The 23,000-nt window shown below is 48.5% G+C and overlaps 1 protein-coding gene across 1 annotated transcript in view; it reads left to right on the forward strand.

The window, feature by feature from the left end:
• Positions 1–16,534: 16,534 nt before the first annotated feature.
• Positions 16,535–23,000, forward strand: part of RAP1B (RAP1B, member of RAS oncogene family) — an 86,214-nt gene continuing 79,748 nt past the window's right edge. The window contains exon 1 of the mRNA XM_056574191.1: positions 16,535–16,671. The gene's annotated coding sequence lies outside the window, so the exon portion shown is untranslated. The remainder of the gene's footprint in view (positions 16,672–23,000) is intronic.

The raw sequence follows: 23,000 nt of genomic DNA on the forward strand, positions 1-23,000 counted from the left end.
TCAGGACCACGTAGATATTGCCGTCTCCCATAGACAGCAATGTATTCTGCGCGATATGCCGCAAAAGGAATGAACAAGTTCAAACATTTTCAGCGAATAAATTTCAGTGTCTGAAAGCTCCGTTGCTGAAATTCCGTAATGTGAACTGTGCAGTGGAATCCCATCAACAGCATGGGACTTGTCGGAATGCTGCACTTTAATTTCCGAGTGGAATTTTAAAGCGCAAAGGGTGTCACAATAAAATAAGGATTTGATTTATAGATTTTTCTTCTGTTCATTTACTTTGTATTTTGCTAATTGATAAACATAAACTATTAACACTTCTATTTTTAGAAGCATTCTTACTTTGAAACATTTTTCCACACCCGCCTAAAACTTTTGCACAGTACTGTACTTTAACCCCAGGTCACTCACGTTGAAAATGGCATTATAAGATGCTAATAGCTACCATACAGCTAATAGCTACCATACAGCTATGAATGTGCTTAACTTCCAACCATACAATACCCTCTTACAAGCACCAAGAAACAGGAGTTTTATATAATGTACATCTGTGATCCAGCTACATTTGTCAGACCTTATCACACAGGACTTGTTTTGAATGGCATCATTGCTACTGCTGACTGTCTTTCTACAGTAACGTTGGTCTGTTAACATTCATTTTATATCTGTTTTCCATTAACCATGCTCATCACCCCAAAACTATGTGAAGAGAGAAATAATATACAGATAACATGAAATAAAACATTTGTGGAACACTGGAGATAGATCACTTTGGTACATCGTTTGCATTCTTTGAAATTATAGCTACACATATGTGTGCCAGATCTAAGTTATTTTCTGATCATGCCAGATCTTGTTATATTTCCTACAGCATCTGACCATGTATAATGCAGCATTGGTTCATAATTCTGACACTATTGACAACTGCTCTTTGTACAACTCGATCCTGCCATTGACAGAACTATTTATTTTGTCCTAAATGAGCAAAAAGTATGTAGTCTATTTGTACAGCAGCAAAATGGCAGTAGATATTTTGACAGTAGTATGCCATTACAGTGTCATTTTCAGTAATATAATAATTACTTTTCCTAGAACTAGAAAAATAGGTTTTCTTTGCTTTGAACAATAGATCTTGACACATACTTTTACCTGAAAGGAAGCAGAGACTTAAAGGGGTATTCCAGGCAAAAACTTTTTTAAATATATCAACTGGCTCCAGAAAGTTAAACAGATTTGTAAATTACTTCTATTAAAAAATCTTAATCCTTTTAGTACTTATGAGCTTCTGAAGTTAAGGTTGTTCATTTCTGTCTAAGCCCTCTCTGATGACACCTGTCTCGGGAAACGCCCAGTTTAGAAGCAAATCCCCATAGCAAACCTCTTCTAAACTGGGTGTTTCCCGAGACAGGTGTCAAAGGATTAAGATTTTTTAATAGAAGTAATTTACAAATCTGTTTAACTTTCTGGTGCCAGTTGATATATATAAAAACGTTTTTGCCTGGAATACCCCTTTAAGCATCGTAGTAGCCTGGAAAATTGCAATTTTGAGTCAGGGATGAAGCGGCGTTAGTAGCCGGCAAATCCTAGGAAGCTCGGAACATCTTTCACTATGCACGGCGTAGGTCAGTTCTTGACAACCCCCACCTTCTTGGGTTTAGGCTGGACACCCTCGGTGCTAACAATATGACCTAGGTATTGTACCTGAGGTTTAAGCAGATGGCATTTGGACGGCTTGATCTTCAATCCATGCTTGATTAAAACTTGGAAGATGTCTGCCAGATGACCAAGGTGCTCTTTGTGGGACTTGGAGTGACATCGTCGACGTACAACAGGACACTCTGGAAGTTTAGATGGCCCAAGCATCGCTCCATCAGCCGTTGGAAAGTAGTAGGGGCATTGCACTGCCTGAACGGAATACTCTTGAACTCAAACACGCCGATGGGTGTCACGAAGGCTGTCTTCTCTCAGTCTTCCCCAGCCATAGGCACTTGCCAATACCCACTGGTTAAGTCCAAGGTGGAGAAGTAAGCGGCCGATCCAAGGGCGGTGAGTGACTCTTCGATTCTTGGAAGGGGATAAGCGTCCTTATGTATGACATCGCTCAGCTTCCTGGTCCCATCCTTCTTTTTGACTAAGACAAGGGTCCTTCATGTCGACCAGCATCTTCTTGACAGTTTGGTACATGCCTGAAATGACTGGACGGGGTCTTTTTTTGATAGGGGGGCTGTCACCTGGCAGAATCTGGTGCTGGATCATGGAAATATGTCTGAAGTCTGTATGATATTTACTGAAAGCTTCTTGGTACTTTTTGGCGACATTAATGACTCCATTGACTTGATCCCTCAGAGTGGTTTCTTCTCCCATTTAAAGTTGTGCCCACCATGGCTCAGGGGGACTCTCATGAGAACCCGGAGTCACTTGAGCTGCCGTTGCCGAGCCACCTGATGAGATGTCACTTGACTCTAGAAGATAAAACTGGGGTACCGGAGACTGTAGCCACACTGGACAGATTGACTAGATGGACTGGAACTCTCTCGTTGGTAACTGTGACCAGACTTCTTGCCGTTCGAACTAGAGGATGATCTTCTAACTGTATAGGTTCTAGCAGGGCTTGGTAGTCCTTATTTCTATCTCCAGGACGTGCACGGCACCAAAGGACTGTCTCTGTGTTGGGTTGCAAGGTCACCGACCTGATGTCTTGAATCCGCACTTTGCAAACTTCACCTTGCCGGTTAGCAAACTTCTGCTCAACTGAGGGGGACATGTAGGGGAGAGAGGCATGCAAGGAATCTACAATGTCAACAAAACAGTGTTTCATGATATTCATCCCCAATATGAACTCTGCAGACCCCTTATCAGACACATCAATTACAATCACTCCCTGTCCCCTGAGTATGTGTTTCCCCAACTGGATGGTGGGCTCCAAATATCCATGTGTGGGTATAGGTTTCCCGTTACCTGCCACTACCCTGAAATCAACATCGTCAGGTTCACACAGCAAATTAGCATTCCAGTACTTGCAAAAAACATCTTTGAATATAGTGGACATGTCAGGATCCGGACTGGTATGCAGCGAGGACACTGGTGGTGGATCCTCTGTGTCAGTGGGGTGATGGTGTGGGCCGTACCAGGGGAACGGAGTCTAAGGGGTTACTGGTTTTCACCAGAGCCCGCTGGAAAGCGGGATGGACTTGCAGCGGCAGGTAACCCCCAGGTCGTTCCACCCGATAGCGACTCAACCCCAGCTGACAGCTGAGACAGGCACGGTACACAGGGAAAAGGCAAGAGCAAGGTCGGACGTAGCAGAAGGTCAGGGCAGGCAGCAAGAGTCTTAGTCAGGGGCAACAGCAGAAGGTCTGGGTACACAGGCTTGGGAACACACTAAACGCTTTCACAGGGCACAAGGCAACAAGATCTGGCAAGGACAGGAAGGGGAAGTGGGTTTTTATACACATAGAGCAGGTGTAGGTACTGATTGGGCCAGGCACCAATTAATGGTGCACTGGCCCTTTAAATTTCAGAGAGCCGGCACGCGCGCCCTAGAGAGCGGGGCTGCGCGCGCCGGGACAGAACGGCAAGAGGACGGGGCAGGTGAGGAGATTGGAATGCGACCCGGGGGGTCGCCGGTGATGCCAGTGCAGCGCTCCCGGTCAGCGGGTCTGAACGGGGCGCTGCACAGAGAAGAACGCTGCGAGCGCTCCGGGGAGGAACAGGGACCCGGAGTGCTCGACGTAACAGGACACTTGTGATCCTGTATCTATTAACGCCTCCAACTGTATACCCTCTACAATGACTTTTACATAGAGGCAGAGGGCGACATAAAGTGAGAGTCCAGACTTAGATTGTTCTAGGTTCGGACCTGATGTCTGTTTTCCTGAGGGCCAGTCCGTGACCTCAGGGGAAATCTGTTTAAATCCCAACATTGTACTTTTCAATGTCCAGATTTGTTGCAGTAGGTACAAAAGAGCCTTGGATTCCATGGAGGACCTATTAGGAAGATTATTGTGGGGGTTAACATGACAGGGAGCAGAAACAGATACAGGTTTCCTAGGTTGGACTAGGTTCCTAGTTGGCTGGAGCGGCCCGACTGGCAAATTCTTTCACTGCCTGTTGTTCAATGTTCTGTTTAACACTCTGAAATTCTGAGGCTGTGGAGACTGATAGGGCATTGGACACTAGGGTGGGAGTCGGTGATGGTAGCATGGGGCCAGCTGCCGCACCCAGGGGCTCTAGCATAGGGGCACAACTTTATTCAGACTCAGTCCCGGGCTCTATTACCTGAATAGCCAGCCTCTTAAAAGCAGGGAAGGACAAATTGGGGTTTTGTACGGCTAACATCCTCCACTTATTGTGAGCCCCATCAATAAATCTGTCCATCAATACTTTGTTACCCTGATCGGGAGTGATACCATCTAGTTTTGAACAGTCTCTAGGGCAGTCTGTAAAGCTACGGCATAAGCTCTCAGAGTCTCACCTGGTTTCTGCCGTCTCTCATACACTCGTAGGTGGTACCTCTGAAGGAGAATGTGATTCAAATACCTGGTACAACCCCTCGAGCATCTGCTCTACCATCGCCTTTTCGGATGCGGGCTAGGTGCGGACATCCTCAAGTGCTGATCCTTGTAGTTGTCCTGTGAGCAGATTTGAGTGTGATTTGAGTGTGTTGTCCCTTGAGTGCGCTTGTCTCTTTAAGAAGATTTGAGTGTGCTGGCCCTTTAAGATGCTTTTAGTGCATTGGCACTTTAAGATGCTTGGCAATAGACTGCAGCGGTTTAAATCTTGATTACCAGGTAGTGTTGAGCGGCATAGGCCATATTCGAATTCGCGAATATTCGCGAATATATGGACGAATATTCGTCATATATTCGCGAATATTCGCATATTCGTTATATTCTCGTTTTATTTTCGCATACACGAAGATTCGCGTATGCGAAAATTACCATATGTGAAAATTCGCATATACAAAATTAGCGCGCGCTAAAATTCGCGTATGCGAAAATTAGCATATGCTAATTTTCGCATATTCGAATTTTCGCACGCCAGTCTCACACAGTAGTATTACAGCCTTCTTTACACCACACAAGCTGGAAGCAGAGAGGGGTGATCACTGTGATGTGTACTGTGAAGAAAAAAAAAAAAAAAAAAGAATATTCGTAATTACGAATATATAGCGCTATATTCGCGAAATTCGCGAATTCGCGAATATGCGATATTCGCGAATAATATTCGAATTGCGAATATTCGCGAGCAACACTATTACCAGGGACCCTCCGAGTGGCACTCCCCCCACTATGCAGCGAGTACTAGTGGACGTCGTCGGGCACTGAGGGGTTGAAGGGGTTCTCCAGTGCTTAGACATCTTATCCTCTATCCAAAGGATAGAAGATAAGATGCCTGATTGCGGGAGTCCCGCCGCTGGGGACCCCGGGATCTTGCACGCGGCACCCCATTTGTAATCAGTCCCCGGAGCGTGTTCGCTCCGGGTCTGATTACCGACGACCACGAGGGAGCGTGACAGCTATCATGCCCCCTCCCATAGGCTTGCATTGAGGAGTGGAGCGTGACATCACACGGGGGGTGGAGGCGTGACGTCACACGCCGCCGGCCTTGTGGTCGTCGGTAATCAGACCCGGAGCGAACACGCTCCGGGGACTGATTACAGACGGAGTGCCACGTGCAAGATCACGGGGGTCCCCAGCGGCGGGACTCCCGCAATCAGGCATCTTATCCCCTATCCTTTGGCTAGGGGATAAGATGTCTAAGCACTGGAGAACCCCTTTAATGCTAGTTGCCACTGGTGCTGAAGACTTGTTGCGGAAGATCGTTGGTTTATGCAGAGTCTGTGCTGAAGCAGGTACTTGTTGGTATATCGCAGAGCCGGACGCAGCCGCCGGAACCTTCAATATGGCTGCGCCCAGGGAATTTCCTGTTTGGTCCGGTTGGTAAAGTCTCCCTCTGTGCAACATGGAGCGGATCTTGAGTTCCGGCTCACACACTGAAAAGGCGTCACCGCTTGGAACTGATGGGGCGGAGCTGCGGCCGCTCGTGCGTGCTCAGGAGACGCCGGCCTCTGTTTACCCCTTTGAGGTAAGGACTTTACACACTTTATAACAGCAATTAACAGTCTTTCTTTCAACTCCTGCACTACTTTATCAGCGCCTGCTAGTAACTCTTTGCAATAAGGACAGTCCCGTACAATCTTCTGGTGCAAACGTTTTCGCATTGGCATGCGATTTTTCTTGGGCACAATTCAGACTCAGACTAGGGGGAGGACTTGTGGCTTCATGATTAAGGCACATACCCATATTCTGTTCGTGACGCCAAAGTTTTGTGGTGAGCCACAGGGTGTGATGAGGTGTATGGGGCAGATGTTGTAGCTCGGGGCAGATGGTATTAACCCCTACATGTTCGTGATGCCAGGGCGTGGTTTTACCGGTAACCACCCGATCGGTAGCACTGCTATGCCTTGGTTAGGCAGGGTAATAATAGTCCAAGACCAGGTTAGGGTAAACGGTAGCTTTACTGAGGTAGACAGTTGGTAATAGTCTTTACAGCTAGACCAGGATCCTAGAGAGGTGGCCAGTAACACAGAAGGACCTCGCAGCTTGCTGGGACTTTGACAGACTGTAGGAGAGCCACGCTGACTATAATAGACTTGACTATAGACTTGACTTGACTGTAGGTAATGACAGCAGACATAGATGACTTGACTTACTGGCATGTGGCTGTAGGTTAGTCTTGAGGCCTCCAGATGTGCTGGACACTAGCTCTGAGACGTCTGGTCTTTAAGAGTGGTGGAAGAGTGGGATTGTAATGGCTTCCCCTCTTATAAAGGGGGGCTGAGCCAGAAGCCCATAGGTCAAGTTGCAGGTCACCTGGTCAGCTGGTGCTCTCTGGGTAACAAACACATAATGTGAACACATTATCATGTGACTAACTCAAAGGTCCATATAGGTCCTTTATCCATAACACACACAACACTATACATAATATATACTACTATGGGGGATACATTGCAGGAGTGCCCCTAGGACACAGAGGGACTCAACCTGACAGGGCCTTAGTACTGTCCCGTACTGGGACATCACATACATAAAACAGATTATATGCCATAAGATTTGCTTCTGTAGAGCCGATTGTGTATGATTTCATGTGAGTATCATTAGTTAATTGGTCTTGACAAACATGACCAACATTTCAGGCTTTTTTCTATTTTTGCTTCTTTAGTGAAGTCTATGATTTGTGACATTGCAGTATAAATCTTTTTTTCATTATCCTGTTTAGCTAATGATCGACTGGGTAATGACTGTTTTTCTTGTAAGCTAAGTACTTTTCCTAATAATGTTTGTAAACCAATTAATTACATTTGCTTTTATTTCTTTTAAATTTGGTAGAATAAAGCTGTATATAGAACCAAACTTTGTTTTCTAATGACCGTAGCAAAACATATTAAACGGCAGTTTATAAAGTTGTTCCCTAATGCTGACCTTACTCTATGAGCCAGAACAGAGAAGCTCTATAGGTAAGCCATCTTTTATGTCATGGATAGTCATTCATTTGTAAGGCCGCCATGTAGCCCTAAATTTCCCTTGCAATGACTGACTGGCCATGGCTGCTCCTGGCTGACTTAGCTGTTTTCCACATGTGCCTGGAGCAAGATCTGACCCAGGGTGATGAGCTCATCATGTTGGCAATAGAATTTTTAAAGGGCCTGCAACTCCTTTAGGGTACGTTCACATTTGCATATTTTCTGCTGCAGATTTGCTGTAGCAGATTTTGCTACCCATTGAAGTCAATGGGCAGCAAAATCTGCAGCTGTTCTGCAGCTAAAATATACACGTGTAAATGTACCCTGCAGATTAGAAGCTGTGCTCAGTCATTTAGTTTACATTGAGATCTGCATCAGAAAATCCTACACATCACATAATGCACATCAAGGATACTGTACGTGGGAATGTATCCTTTAAAAGGTTTTGTCACCATGGACATATCTCCCATTCACTGGATAAAGGATATGTGTCTAATCATGGAGGATGGAAGCCCATCTTGAGAACGAGACTCTCAAGACTCTGAATGGAGCAGCAGTGCACAAAGTCAACCACTGCTCAATTCACTTCCTAAGGGAGTGCCAAAGGTAGCCAAGTACAGTGTTCAGCTATCTTTAGCACTAGAATGGCAGTCGACTATGCACACTGCTTTTCTATTCAGATAGAAGATTCAGAAGTCCCATTCTCGGGATCATGGATTGGAGTTTATGCCTATCCTATGGATAGGGGATACATGTACATGGCAAAACCTCTTTGGCAACATCATACCCTAATGATCTGAATCGCAGATTAGATTTATTCGTTACTGTCAGGCCCAAGGCCTGATTATTAAAATCCTATATGTGTATTATAAGTTATGACTGTGTGTGATGGATTGTCCAGGACATGGGTGAGAGGTCATTCGGACGGTGTGTCCTTTTGTGTATTGCATTTTATTGGGGACCTGGCTGTTTGTTTGTATCTCCTTTGAAGTCAGAGGCCGTTTGAAGCAACAGAGATGCCCCCCTGGTGGGATAAGAGGGGAGGGGGGAATGGAGTCTCCCTCCAAAAAGGCAGATATATAATATTTAACAATGCTAGACTCAGGGTGTTCAATGCTGTGCAACAAGCTCACAAGACCATCCTAAGAACAGCACTCTCACTAAAGGACTGCTATACCATCATGCTGTAAGAACTTCATCTTTTGTTTTCTGAACTTGTCTTGCTAAACTCTTTTATATATTTTTGTACCTGTATGTCATTTGTTTATTTTTACATATATAGCACTGTGATACTGTCAAGATCCGGACTGGTATGCGGAGAGGACACAGTTGGTGGATCCTCTGTGTCAGTGAGGTGATGGCGTGGGCCGTACCAGGGGAACGGATTCTAAGGGGTTACTGGTTTTCACCAGAGCCCGCCGCAAAGCAGGATGGACTTGCAGCGGCAGGTAACCCCCAGGTCGTTCCACCCGATAGCGATTCAACCTTACTGACGGCTGAGACAGGCACGGTACACATGGATAAGGCAAGAGCAAGGTCGGACGTAGCAGAAGGTCTGGGCAGGCAGCAACGGTTTGTAGTCAGGGGCAACGGCAAGGTTCTGGGTTCCCAGGCAATGGAACAGACAGAAACGCTTTCTCAGGGCACAAGGCAACAAGATCCAGCAGGGATAGGAAGGGGAAGTGGGTTATAAAGTGTAGGGAGTGTTAGGAACTAATTGGGCCAGGCACCAATTAATGGTGCACTGGCCCTTTAAATCTGGGAGACTCAGCGCACGCGCCCTAGAGAGGTGGGCCGCGCGCGCCGGGACTGAGCAGTAGGACGGGGCAGGTTAGAGACACGGGGTGCGATCCGAGAGCGGGCACGTCCCGCACCTCGGATCGCGTCCCTTCCGGGAACATGGAAGCAGCGCTCACGGTCAGTGGTGACGACCGGAGCGCTGCATATGGAGGCATGCCGCGAGCGCTCCGGGGAACCCGGAGAGCTCGGCGTGACAGTACCCCCCCTCCTTGGGTCTCCCCCTCTTTTTGGAGCCCAGGAACCTATGGATGAGCTCCTTGTCGAGGATATTGTCCTCAGGCTCCCAAGACCACTCTTCGGGGCCACAATTCTCCCAATCAACGAGAATTTTTTTTTTAGCTCTGACGACCTTGGAGGCGAGGATTTCTTTTACCGAGAAGACGTCAGAGGACCCAGTGACAGGAGCAGGAACGGTGACCTTGGGGGAAAAGCGGTTAAGAACGAGAGGTTTGAGAAGGGATACATGAAAGGAGTTAGGAATACGAAGAGAAGGAGGAAGATGGAGATTGTAGGAGACAGAGTTGATTTGACATTTGACTCTATATGGTCCGAGGTAACGAGAACCCAACTTGTAGCTAGGGACACGAAACCAAATATATTTGGCAGAGAGCCACACTTTGTCACCAGGGGCAAAGACAGGAGGAGCTCTTCTCTTCTTATCCGCATTTTTCTTCATGCGAGAAGAGGCCAGTGAGACCGACTTTTGAGTTTCCTTCCAGATAGAAGAGAAGTCCAGGGTCAAATCATCTACGGCAGGAACTCCAGATGAGATGGGGATGGGGAGGGGTGGGGGGAAGAGTGTGACGGCCGTACACCACAAAGAATGGAGACTTGGCGGATGACTCAGAGTTTTTGAAATTGTACGAGAATTCAGCCCAGGGTAACAGGTCGACCCAATCATCTTGATGGGAGGAAACAAAATGTCGCAGGTAATCACCAAGGATCTGGTTCACTCTCTCTACTTGTCCATTGGACTGCGGGTGATAGGAGGATGAGAAATTTAATTTGATCTTTAATTGATTGCAGAGAGCTCTCCAAAATTTAGACACAAATTGAACGCCTCTATCCGAGACGATATGCGTGGGAAGCCCGTGAAGACGAAAGATCTGCAGAAAAAATTGCTTCACCAACTGTGGCGCAGAAGGAAGGCCTGGAAGCGGAATAAAGTGAGCCATTTTGGAAAAACGATCAATGACCACCCAGATGACAGTGTTGCCATGGGATACAGGAAGATCAGTGATGAAGTCCATGGCTATGTGGGACCAAGGCTGTTCAGGCACCGGCAGCGGATGGAGAAGACCTGAAGGTTTCTTACGAGGGGTCTTGTCACGTGGACATACTGTACAGGCTCGTACGAAATCGGTCACATCCTTTTCCAAGGAGGACCACCAATAGTGTCTGGCAATCAACTGTAAAGTCTTTTTTATTCCAGCGTGACCAGCCAGAAGGGAGGAATGGCCCCATTTGAGGATCCGGAGGCAAAGACGGGGAGGAACATAAGTCTTTCCTGGAGGGACAGGTACCAGAGAAGCAGGAGCAGAAGAGATCAGGCACTCAGGGGGAATGATGTGCTGAGGAAGGGTCTCGGTTTCAGAGGCATCGGTGGTACGAGATAGAGCATCAGCTCTGACATTCTTGTCTGCGGGACGAAAATGGATCTGAAAGTTGAAACGGGCAAAAAAGAACGACCACATAGCCTGGCGAGGATTTAGCCGCTGGGTGGATTGTAGATAAGACAAATTTTTGTGATCTGTATAAATGGAGATGGGGTGAAGGGATCCTTCCAAAAAATGTCTCCACTCCTCAAGGGCCAACTTAATCGCCAACAGTTCACAGTCTCCAATGGAATCATTTTTTTCTGGAGGTGAAAAGGTTTTGGAGAAAAATCCGCAAGTGACATTTTTTCCTTAGGCGGACTTTTGTAGGAGAACAGCTCCGGCTCCAACAGAGGAGGCGTCAACCTTGAGGAAGAAGGGCTTCTGAGGATCAGGTCTGGACAAAACTGGAGCAGAGGAGAAGGCGGCTTTGGTTAAAGGCTTCCTCCGCCTGTGGCGGCCAGGATTTCGGATTGGCATTTATCTTAGTCAATGCTACAATAGGAGCAAGATGGTGGAGAAGTGGGAAATTAATTGACGATAATAATTTGCAAATCCAATAAATCTTTGGATTGCTCGCAGACCAGTGGGACGAGGCCAATCCATTACCGCAGAAAGTTTAACAGGGTCCATTACCGCAGAAAGTTTAACAGGGTCCATTTAAAGACCTTGTCTGGACACAATGTATCCCAGGAAGGGAAGACTGCTGCGTTCGAATAGACACTTCTCAATTTTAGTGTAAAGTTGATTTTGACGTAGTCGCTGGAGCACTTGACGAACATGAAATCGATGTTCCTCTAGGCAGGAGGAAAAAATGAGGATGTCGTCAAGGTAGACTACCACACAGGAGTACAGCATGTCCCGAAAAATCTCATTAACAAAGTCCTGAAAGACTGCTGGGGCGTTGCATAGACCAAAGGGCATGACTAAGTATTCAAAGTGACCATCTCTAGTATTGAAGGCGGTTTTCCATTGGTCGCCTGCACGAATACGGATGAGGTTATATGCGCCCCTTAAATCAAGTTTGGATAAAATCTTGGCACCTCGCAGTCGGTCGAAGAGTTCGGAGATAAGAGGCAGAGGATAGCGATTTTTTATGGTAATGTTATTGAGGCCGCGGTAATCAATACAAGGGCGGAGAGATCCAACTTTTTTAGCGACAAAGAAAAATCCAGCTCCAGCTGGGGACGAGGATTTCCGGATAAAACCTCTTTTGAGGTTTTCTTGGATGTACTCAGACATAGCTTGGGTTTCCAGGGCAGAAAGTGGGTAAATCCTACCACGGGGCGGTGTGGTACCAGGGAGCAGGTCGATAGGACAGTCATAGGGTCTATGTGCTGGTAAGACCTCTGCCTGCTTTTTACAAAAGACGTCCGAAAAGTCCAGATAGGCCTTAGGAAGACCTGGCAAAGGAGTAGCCATGGAGACTTGGCAGGAAGAAACTGGGTGAAGACATCGCTTGTGGCAAGAAGATCCCCAGCTCTTAATGTCCCCGGTGACCCAGTCGAGGCTAGGCGAATGACGTTGGAGCCAGGGCAAGCCCAGAAGAATTTCAGAAGTGCAGTTGGGTAGCACAAAAAATTCAATATGTTTATGATGGCGAGACCGATCCACTTGCATAGCCTCCTCGGCAGGAGGCACAGGAACAGATTGCAAAGGACGTTGGAAGAGAGGAGCCTGGTGGGAAAACCGCCTGGTATGAACAAGATCCTTTTCCTGTCGGAGCTCCTGGCGTCTTTCCGTGAAACGCATGTCGATGCGGGTGGCCAAATGGATGAGTTCAGACAAGTTGGCAGGAATTTCTCGTGCGGCCAGGACATCTTTGATGTGACTGGATAAGCCTTTCTTGAAGGTCGCGCAGAGGGCCTCATTATTCCAGGAAAGCTCAGAGGCTAGGGTGCGGAACTGGATGGCGTATTCGCCCACTGAAGAACTCCCTTGGACAAGATTCAGCAAAGCAGTCTCGGCTGAGGAAGCCCGGACTGGCTCCTCAAAAACACTACGTACTTCTGAGAAGAAGGACTGGATTGTAGCTGTGACAGGATCGTTGCGGTCCCAAAGCAGTGTGGCCCATGATAAGGCCTTTCCAGATAGGAGTCTGACCACGAACGCCACCTTAGACCGTTCTGTAGGAAATTGGTCCGACATCATCTCCAGGTGTAGGGAACACTGGGACAGGAATCCACGGCACAGTTTAGAGTCCCCATCAAACTTGTCTGGAAGAGACAGGCGGAAACTGGGAGCAGCCACTCGCTGCGGACGAGATGCAGGAGCTGGCGGAGGAGATGGTTGCTGTTGTTGCGGCAGAAGCTGTTGCAGCATAGCGGTCAGCTGAGTTAGCTGTTGTCCTTGTTGCGCGATCTGCTGTGATTGCTGGGCGACCACGGAGGTTAGGTCAGCGACACTGGGCAGCGGGACCTCAGCGGGATCCATGGCCGGATCTACTGTCAGGATCCGGACTGGTATGCGGAGAGGACACGGGTGGTGGATCCTCTGTGTCAGTGAGGTGATGGCGTGGGCCCTACCAGGGGAACGGAATCTACGGGGTTACTGGTTTTCACCAGAGCCCGCGGCAAAGCGGGGTGGACTTGCAGCGGCAGGTAACCCCCAGGTCGTTCCACCTGATAGCGACTCAACCTTACTGACGGCTGAGACAGACGCGATACACAAGGATAAGGCAAGAGCAAGGTTGGACGTAGCAGAAGGTCTGGGCAGGCAGCAACGGTTTGTAGTCAGGGGCAACGGCAAGGGTCTGGGTACACAGGCAATGAAACACACAGAAACGCTTTCTCAGGGCACAAGGCAACATTATAAAGTGTACGGAGTGTTAGGAACTAATTGGGCCAGGCACCAATTAATGGTGCACTGGCCCTTTAAATCTGAGAGACCCGGCGCGCGCACGCCCTAGAGAGGTGGGCCGCGCTCGCCGGGACTGAGCAGGAGGACGGGGCAGGTGAGAGAGACCGGGTGCGATCCGAGAGCGAGCACGTCCCGCACCTCGGATCGCGTCCCCTCCGGGAACATGGAAGCAGCGCTCGCGGTCAGCGGTGCCGACCGGAGCGCTGCATATGGAGGCACGCCGCGAGTGCTCCGGGGAAGCAGCGGGACCCGGAGCGCTCGGCGTGACAGATACCTTTTATCAGATTAAATGTTTAATTAATCAGCTCTGGTCTTTGATCTCTAAATAAATGAGCTCACCTTTCTGAAGGAGGCTCTGGTAAAACATGTTTATCTAAGGGTTAATTTGGTGACTTGCTGGGACAAGCAGTGGATACCCAGAGGTCTGGCGGCTTTAACCCTTGCACCATCACACTCTCTCTAATGTCTTAGCTGGACCACTAGGGTGTGATCATGACAGTTACTGACATGGTATTAATGTTATATGTATGGGTTTTCTGTTTATTATGCATTATGTGTGTTATTAGAGATGATTGTGGGCTTCCCTATGTAAGGCCTTGCCTTTTTGTCTACTCCATCTAAGATTAGGCTGGAAATGTTTCAGAAGGGGTGGATTTTTGCTTGCCGTCATGATGAGTCTTAAAGGGGTACTCCGGCCCTAGGACATCTGATCTCCTATCCAAAGGATAGGGGATGAAATGTCTGATCACGGGCATCCCGCCGCTGGGGAACCCCACAATCTCTCATGCAGCACCCCTATCATCAGCCTCACGGAGCGAAGATCGCTCCGTGTCTGATCACTCACGATCACGGGGCCGGAGTATTGTGGCGCCTTGCCCACTTGTGACGCCCCGCCCCCTCAATGCAAGCCTATCAGAGGGGGTGTGATGGTCATCACACCTCCTCACATAGGCTTCCCTTGAGGGGCCGGCCCCTTGATTGTGAGTCATCAGACACGGAGCGATCTTCGCTTCGGTGCTCCATGAGAGATTGCAGGTGTCCCTTTGGATAAAGGATAAGATGTCTTAAAGGGTACCTCTCATCAAAAAAAACTTTTGATATATTATAGATTAATGTATGCAGAATAACTTTACAATTGTATGTTATTAAAAAATATGCTTCTTTCTATTTAATTTTCCACTTTGAAGAAATGACCACTAGGGGTCTCCCTACCAGTCCTGGCAGCAAGCATTTTAGACTCAAACTGGAGTCCTAAACACTACGAGCTGCCAGTCTGCTTTGTTCACAAAGGAGAACCCTCAGAGCTGCCAGCCTGCTTTGTTCACAGCCTGTTTGGCTGTGAACAAAGAAGGCTGGCAGCTCTGAGTGTTTAGGACTCCAGCATGAGTCAGAAATGCTTGCTGACAGGACTGATCGGGAAAAATACAATAGAAAGAAGGATATTTTTCATTAACATGCTATTGGAAAGTTATTCAACATTCATTAATCTAAAATATATAAAACATTTATTTGATGAGAGGTATCCTTTAAGGCCGGAATACCCCTTTAAAGCATACATGTCGTATCACAAAAAAATGCTTATCTATGTTACTAACTAGGCCATGCAGATTATTTATTCTGTCTTTATTTTTTCTCTTTCTAGCTACTGTATCTGGCTCACAAATCCCTCTGTTCCGCTACTCACTTATTTTGACATCCACTGCTCAGGAAGGGGTGTGTCCGAGGCAAGTACTGAGCTTGCCCTCACTCATCATGCATTCTTTTCTGCCCTGAGTCTGCTGTGTTGTGCTGGGTCTCTTCATCCAATCACTGCAGGCTTTTCTGTAACCCTCCTGTTTTTATGCCACAGTCTGACTCTTGACAGGACAGGAGTGACGCACCTTTATGATCCACAGGGATCATTAAGGTGCATCTATTTGAGGAGACCACAGGTCCTCTGAATATTTTATACATTTTCTATACATTTTACTCCAAGGTGTTTCCTAACCAGTGCGCCTCCGTTGTTGCAAAACTACAACTTCCATCATAGGCTGTCCGGGCATGGAGACCACTGCTCTTAGGGGAAGATTTAGCAAAACCTGTCCAGAGGAAAAGTTGCCCAGTTGCCCATAGCAACCAATCAGCTCGCTCCTTTCATTTTTAACAAGGCCTCTGCAAAATGAAAGAAGCAATCTGATTGGTCGCTATGGGCAACTTCTCCTTTGCATAGGTTTTGATAAATCTCCCCCTTAGTGTTTCCCAATCAGTGTGTCTCCAGCTGTTGAAAAACTACAACTCCCCGCATGCCCTGGCAGCTGAAGGCTGTTTTAGTGGAAAAAAGAGTAGCATGACCAGTATCCATTCACAAAGCTTCAGACTGCAGTCCAGTGTAACCTGTAGGTCCTGTTCACACTGACTTATCCATGCCACCTTATATATTCATGTGGGCGCTTTTGTTCATAAGGTCAAAGTTCAATGAATTGATAGGATGGAGGGCATACTCTCTAGCACTAGCAGCCTGATGTTATTTGATGCCACACTCCATCACTGTCCCGCTTGATTAGATACTACCCAATAACATGAATAAGAGCTGCATTGTGCCCCACCCCTTGTAGTGAACGGGTTAACACTTGTGTGATTCGTGCGCGCGCAGCTCTCTTCCTCCTCAGAGGCGGGAGCGTGCGCCGCGGACACGCGCAGCCACAGCTCAGAAGCCGATCCTCGGGAGCGCGCACGGGCTAAGGGAGACTGGCGCGGTGACGTCACGAGGAGGGGGGGGGTGAGAGCTGGGAGCCTCACCCAGGCTGGGTTGGTGGCGCTGTGTGTCCCGAGCGGAGGAGGACAAGCGGGAGGCGGCGGGGATCCCAGGCAGCGCCCGGGCCCATCCAGAAGAGGGAGGACAGCGGGGTGAGTGCACCGGGCGCGGGTTTCACATGTGCCAGAGATGGACGGGCCGCCCTCTTGGGCTCGTGAATGGGGTAGAGTAGTGAGGGCTGGGCCCAGCTACTGTACTACACAGGCAGGATGCGGTATACTGCTGTAGTACCCGAATCGTGGACTTAAAGGGCAACTCTTTGTGAGCAAGGGTGTGGGCAGCGCATCCCCGAGGTCAGACAATAGCCTGGTGTGTGAGGAGACGTGACAGGAGCTGAGGCTGTGCAGGGGCTGGCCACTCCTGGAATCACTAGCAATGCTTGCCATTTTCTGCATACTTGTAATATTTGTCATGGCACTCCTTTATGTGTGCACCTAGTGCCAGCTGTCCTCCCTGGTGCACTCAGCGCGCAGGGCACAACTGTGCTGGCTTATTATTGCCCTAAACAGGATGGCGTTGGCATGTACCCTGGCTAATGGGCTTTCCCTTCTCAAGTGATGGCGTATTGCTAGGACATGGGGTCTGACCTCTGGGACCTCTGACTGATCCTAAAAAGCTGCAGCCCCTTCTCTGTTGTGTGATAAAGGAGTGTGCGGCTCAGGATCAGGGGGGTTTATAGAGGTCAGAGCCCCCCCAGGATCATGAAGTGAGGCATATTCTAGTCCTATGCTATCACTATGCATGCCCCTTTAAGAGAGCCAGTTACTTATCACTTAGGTTGGCACCATGGGGCCAGGCAGCAGTTTCTGTCTATGTCTCCTTTGCTTGGAGCTCCCCTCTGAAAGTTCCTTTATTGTGCCATGTCTTCTGCTGCAAGAACTCAGTGATGCGGGCAGCGATGCTAGACCCTTGGCAGTGCTTGGCCTATGCAGCGAATGCTTGAAACTACTATTACTGTAGCTTACCCACTCCAGGTGGGCAGACACCACACACGACTGCAGGGCAGCTGAGGTCAGGTAGTAGAATCTCATCACAACCCAGCCAGAGGACATCCAGTGAGTAGTGCTACAATTAGAACAGTGTTTCCCAACCAGGGTGCCTCCAGCTGTTGCAAAACTACAACTTCCAGCATGCCCGGACAGCCGAAGGCTGTCCGGGCATGCTGGGAGTTGTAGTTTTGCAACAGGTCGGCTGTCCAGGCATGCTGGGAGTTGTAGTTTTGCAACAGCTGGAGGCACCCTGGTTGGGAAACACTGCAATAGAAGGATGTGGGCATGCTAGATGGGCCAAATGGATCTGCCGACACATTCTAAGGGTGCATGCACACCACGTTTTTGCTATACAGTTCCCGTATACGGTTTCAAGTTAAAAAGCGTACGGAACTGTATAGAAAACCGTATGTCAAACGCATCATCCGGTTTAGTCAGTTTTGCGTCTTATACGGTTTTGTCATTTTTTTTTACCCGTACCCAAAACCGTAGTCTACCATGTTTTTTTGGTCCCGGTGAAAAACTGTATTAAACCGTATCTTTTTTTTTTTTAAACATGGGAGTCAATGGGAACCGTACAGAACCGTATGTGCGTATGGTTCCATCTGGTTTTCTCCATACGGTTTTTGACTTTGCAAATTTTTTTGGCTATTTCAATCAAACAAGTGAAACTTTATTCATAATGGAATGAAAAGTTAAAAACGTATGCGTTTTTTTTTCTTAAAAAAACGGATGCAACCGGACATCATTTTTCAAGCCGTATACAGTTTTCATCCGTATATGGGTTAAAATTTGTACTCACGATTTGATACAGTTTTTAGTCAGGTTTTGAGGAATCAGTTTTTCATCAAAAACCTGATACGGGAACTGTATTGCAAAAACATGGGGTGAATCCGCCATAAGAAGGGGCACCAAGCTGTCCTATAGTTAATGCTGTATCTTTCCTCTTGTATGGACATATGAGATGGAGTGAGAAAACTGAGCCCCACCTTAACAGTGAACGGAAAGAGGTTACTGAGCAGAGGATCTCCTCCCCTTTGTGGCCTGAAAAGGAAGGAAGATCAGTGTCTGGGAAAGAATTTTGGTTCCTGCTGATAGTCAGTGATGCCCCCTTCTTTTCTGCATGTGTACAGCTGTGATCTGTGTAATCGGTGCAGCAGATCGTGTAAGTCTAACTTGCTTTGGTCCATGTCTTTTGTTGCCGTCTTAAGCCTAAGTGAAGAAATTGGGACATTGGCAGGAGATGGCTCAATAGGGCTAGCTCGCAGAAAACAGGGGAGGGAAGCTGATTAATGCCAGATTGTATTAGAAAAGATGATGTGTCTCACTTGCTATGTCTCATTGATGTTTCTTCTCTGATGGAGTTTCTGGAATTCCTTAGATGATTTTCAAATTGTTTGAAACAGAAGTCAATGGAGATTTTTTAACCCCTTAATGACGGACCCTTTTTTTTTAACCTTAAATGGGCACTGTCAGATACAAAAACTTTTGATATGTTGTGAAGCATGCAAAAGGTTGTACAATTGCTTTCATTAGAAAATCTTCAGTATTTCATATTGTAAAAGCCAGTCAAACAACTGCCCCCCCCCCCCCTGCCTGCTTGGACACATACTAGTCCTGCTGTGTCCATGAGTCATCACCTACGTCATGGACACACTTCCTTGATTGACAGCTGTGAGTGCAGAGCTCACAATGGAGGAAAAATCCTCCCCCTGTCAGCTTGTGTCCCGCTACTGTCAGTGAGGACAAGCTGGGAGTTGTAGTTTTGCTAATGCTAGGGGAGATGTGAGCAGACAGAATACTGAGAGAGGGGGCGGAGACCTGCACAGTGAGGCCACGCCCCCTCCATTTGAGAGGAATTCAGACTAGTGAGCTAAATTGAAAGTGTAATAAAAAAATAAAGGTGTTAGACACATAAAAACATGGTCAGGATTAGGTACTGAGTGATATATTACAAAAATGTTTTTTTGTTGGATCTGACGGGTACGCTTTAATGACAGGCTCTTTTTTATTTATTTTTTTATTTGACATGTCTCTTTAAATGGTAATAACTTTAGAATGCTTTTTCTGAGTGGTGCATTTTTGTTGACACATGCAGCATTTTTTGTGAAAAACTCCCAAAAATTGTGAAAAACTGGAAAATTTCTGTTGTTTAAAAACTTTTTTTTTTATTGTGTACACTGTGCCGTAAAAGTGATGTTATCTCCATTCTGTGGGTCAATACAATTATGGCCATACCCATTTTATATAGCTTTCTATGTTCTTTCCTTTTCTGAGCAAAATAATTTTTCTGCCATTCATTTTCCAACAGCCGTGACTTTTTAATTTTTTGTCCAACGCCATTGAGGGATGAGCTGTACTATTTAATGGTATGATTTTCGCGATACGTGCTACCTTGTGATCTTTTTTTATTCCGCTATTTGTACCAAAAATTATTATTATTTTTTTTATGTGAGATGATTTACATTATTTTTTATGGTACTCATTATTACGGACGTGGCAATACCTATTATGTATATGATTTGTGTTTTTGATCTTTTTCGTGATAATACGGGGCTTTTATTGGGAAAGGGGCATTTTTATATATACCGTATATGCCGGCGTATAAGACGACCCCCAACTTTTACAGTTAAAATATAGAGTTTGGGATATACTTGCCGTATAAGACTACCCCTCCTACCGCGATGTACAGTACCTTGCAGCTCCCCCCATATTAAGTAGGCAGTATGGTTCCCCCACATTAGGTAGGCAGCATGTTCCCCCACAATAGCAGGCAGCTCCCCCCACATTAGGTCGGCAGCTCCCCCCCCCCCACATTAGGTCGGCAGCTCCCCCCCCCCCCCCACATTAGGTCGGCAGCTCCCCCCCCCCCCACATTAGGTCGGCAGCTCCCCCCCCCCCCACATTAGGTCGGCAGCTCCCCCCCCCCCCACATTAGGTCGGCAGCTCCCCCCCCCCCCCCACATTAGGTCGGCAGCTCCCCCCCCCCACATTAGGTCGGCAGCTCCCCCCCCCACATTAGGTCGGCAGCTCCCCCCCCCCCCCCACATTAGGTCGGCAGCCCCCCCCCCATTAGGTCGGCAGCTCCCCCCCCCCCAACATTAGGTCGGCAGCTCCCCCCCCCCCCAACATTAGGTCGGCAGCTTCCCCCCCCCCCCCCACATTAGGTCGGCAGCTTCCCCCCCCACCACATTAGGTCGGCAGCTTCCCCCCCCACCACATTAGGTCGGCAGCTTCCCCCCCCACCACATTAGGTCGGCAGCTTCCCCCCTCCCCCCCACATTAGGTCAGCAGCCCCCCCCCCACATTAGGTCGGCAGCTCCCCCCCCCCCCACATTAGGTCGGCAGCTCCCCCCCCCCCCACATTAGGTCGGCAGCCTCCCACCACATTAGATCGGCAGCTCCCCCCCCCCCCCAATAGTAGGTAGTAGGCAGCTCCCCCCCCCACAATAGTAGGTAGTAGGCAGCTCCCCCCCCCCACAATAGTAGGCAGCTCCCCCCCCCCACAATAGTAGGCAGCTCCCCCCCCCCCACAATAGTAGGCAGCTCCCCCCCCCCCCCACAATAGTAGGCAGCTCCCCCCCCCCCACAATAGTAGGCAGCTCCCCCCCCCCCCCCACAATAGTAGGCAGCTCCCCCCCCCCCCCCACAATAGTAGGCAGCTTCCCCCCCCCCCCCCCCCCCCCAACAATAGTAGGCAGCTCTCCCCACAGACATACAACTTCCAGCCATATAGAGTGTATGGCTGGAGGCTGTATGTCTGTGTATTGCCACCCACAGTGTTCCGGTCACCGCTCCTCCGGCCCGGGGTCACAATCTACTGCTATGGCCTATGGACCATAGTAGCAGTCCCGGGACCGGAGGAGCGGTGATCGGAACACTGAAGATGACGGGCCCCGGCCAGCTCTCGTCCTCCTGCGCCTCAATGGTTGTACGCACGGGACGTCACTGACGTCACGTGCGTACAACCATAGAGAGGTGGAGAAGCGCAGAAGGACTGGAGGAAGACCGCAGGGGGACCGGAGGAGGACGCGTGGTGGTCGGGGAATGGTAAGTGACCCGCGGACATCCTTATGTTCCGAAAAGATTTTTCGGGACACAGGGATGTCCGGCATAGGAATACTTATGATTATCTTCCCGGCTCCTGTGTGCGGCTGCAGGCGGGGGCCGGCCAGAGCATGTAAAAACGAATTCATATATACTAAAAACCAGAGTGCCTCCAGCTGTTGTGAAACTACAACTACCAGCATGCCCGGACAGCCTTTTCCGGTCCGGGCATGCTGGGAGTTGTAGTTTCACAACAGCTGGAGGATCCCTGGTTTTTAAGTATACGGTTATTAGTTTGTACATGCTCTGGCCGGCCCCCCGCCTGCAGCCGCACACAGGAGCCAGCCCGGGCAGATAATCATAAGTATTCCTATGCCGGACCCCAATACCCGACGTATAAGACGATCCCCGACTTCTCAGAAGAAAATTCGGGGTTAAAAAGTCGTCTTATATGCTGGGATATACGGTATGTATATTTTTTACACATCATACTTTTATTGAAGAACTTATTATTTTTTACAGGTCATACTATGCTGCAATACATTTGTACTGCAGCACAGTGTGACCCAATCAACTGCATACAGTACAGCCCGTGTGATCCAGCCTCTGGCTGGATCTCACAGGCTTCCGTAGCAGCCAGGCAGGAGGTCATGATCTGACAGCGTGCTCCCCCTGTCACCACCATAGATGCGAGATCAGGATTGATCACAGCATCTATGGGGTTAATGATGCCGGGACCGGCGCGATCGCGTTCCCGGCAGCTGCGGCAGGACTCCGGTTGTGATTGACAGCCTGGTCCCGCCGCTGATCTCCTGTGCTGTCCGCGGCAGTGCTGGAGATCGCTAGGACGTATGCATACATCCCAGCGAGCGAACGTGTCGGGTGCTGGGATGTATGCATACGTCCTATAGTGGGAAGGGGTTAAAGGAGTTCTCCAACTGAAATTTTTTTTCTCCCGCTGTGCCCGGGCTGTAAAACTATACATAATCTTTCACTTTCCTGCGCCCGGGCTGTAAAACTATACATAATAAACTTTCACATTCCTGCCTACGATCCCCCGTTCCGATATCGCTGTCCCGTTCTCCGTTCCCGGTCTCTTCCACTTCCTGCGGGTCGGTGACTTCACTCTGCGCTCAGCCTATCAGCGGCCGCAGCAATGTCCCGTCGCGGCCGCAGAGTGAAGTCACCGACCCGCAGGAAGTGTAAGAGACCGGGGCCGGAAAACGGGACAGCGATATCGGAACAAAGGGGGATCGTAGGCAGGTAAATGAAAGTTTATTTATAGTCTTACAGCCCGGGCACAGCGGGGGTTAAAAGTTTTAGTTTAGAGAACTCCTTAAAGGGTACGTTCACATGTATGGGATCTGCTGCAGATTTGACACTGT

The sequence above is a fragment of the Hyla sarda genome, chromosome 4, assembly GCF_029499605.1.
Source record: "Hyla sarda isolate aHylSar1 chromosome 4, aHylSar1.hap1, whole genome shotgun sequence".
Lineage (NCBI taxonomy): Eukaryota > Metazoa > Chordata > Amphibia > Anura > Hylidae > Hyla > Hyla sarda.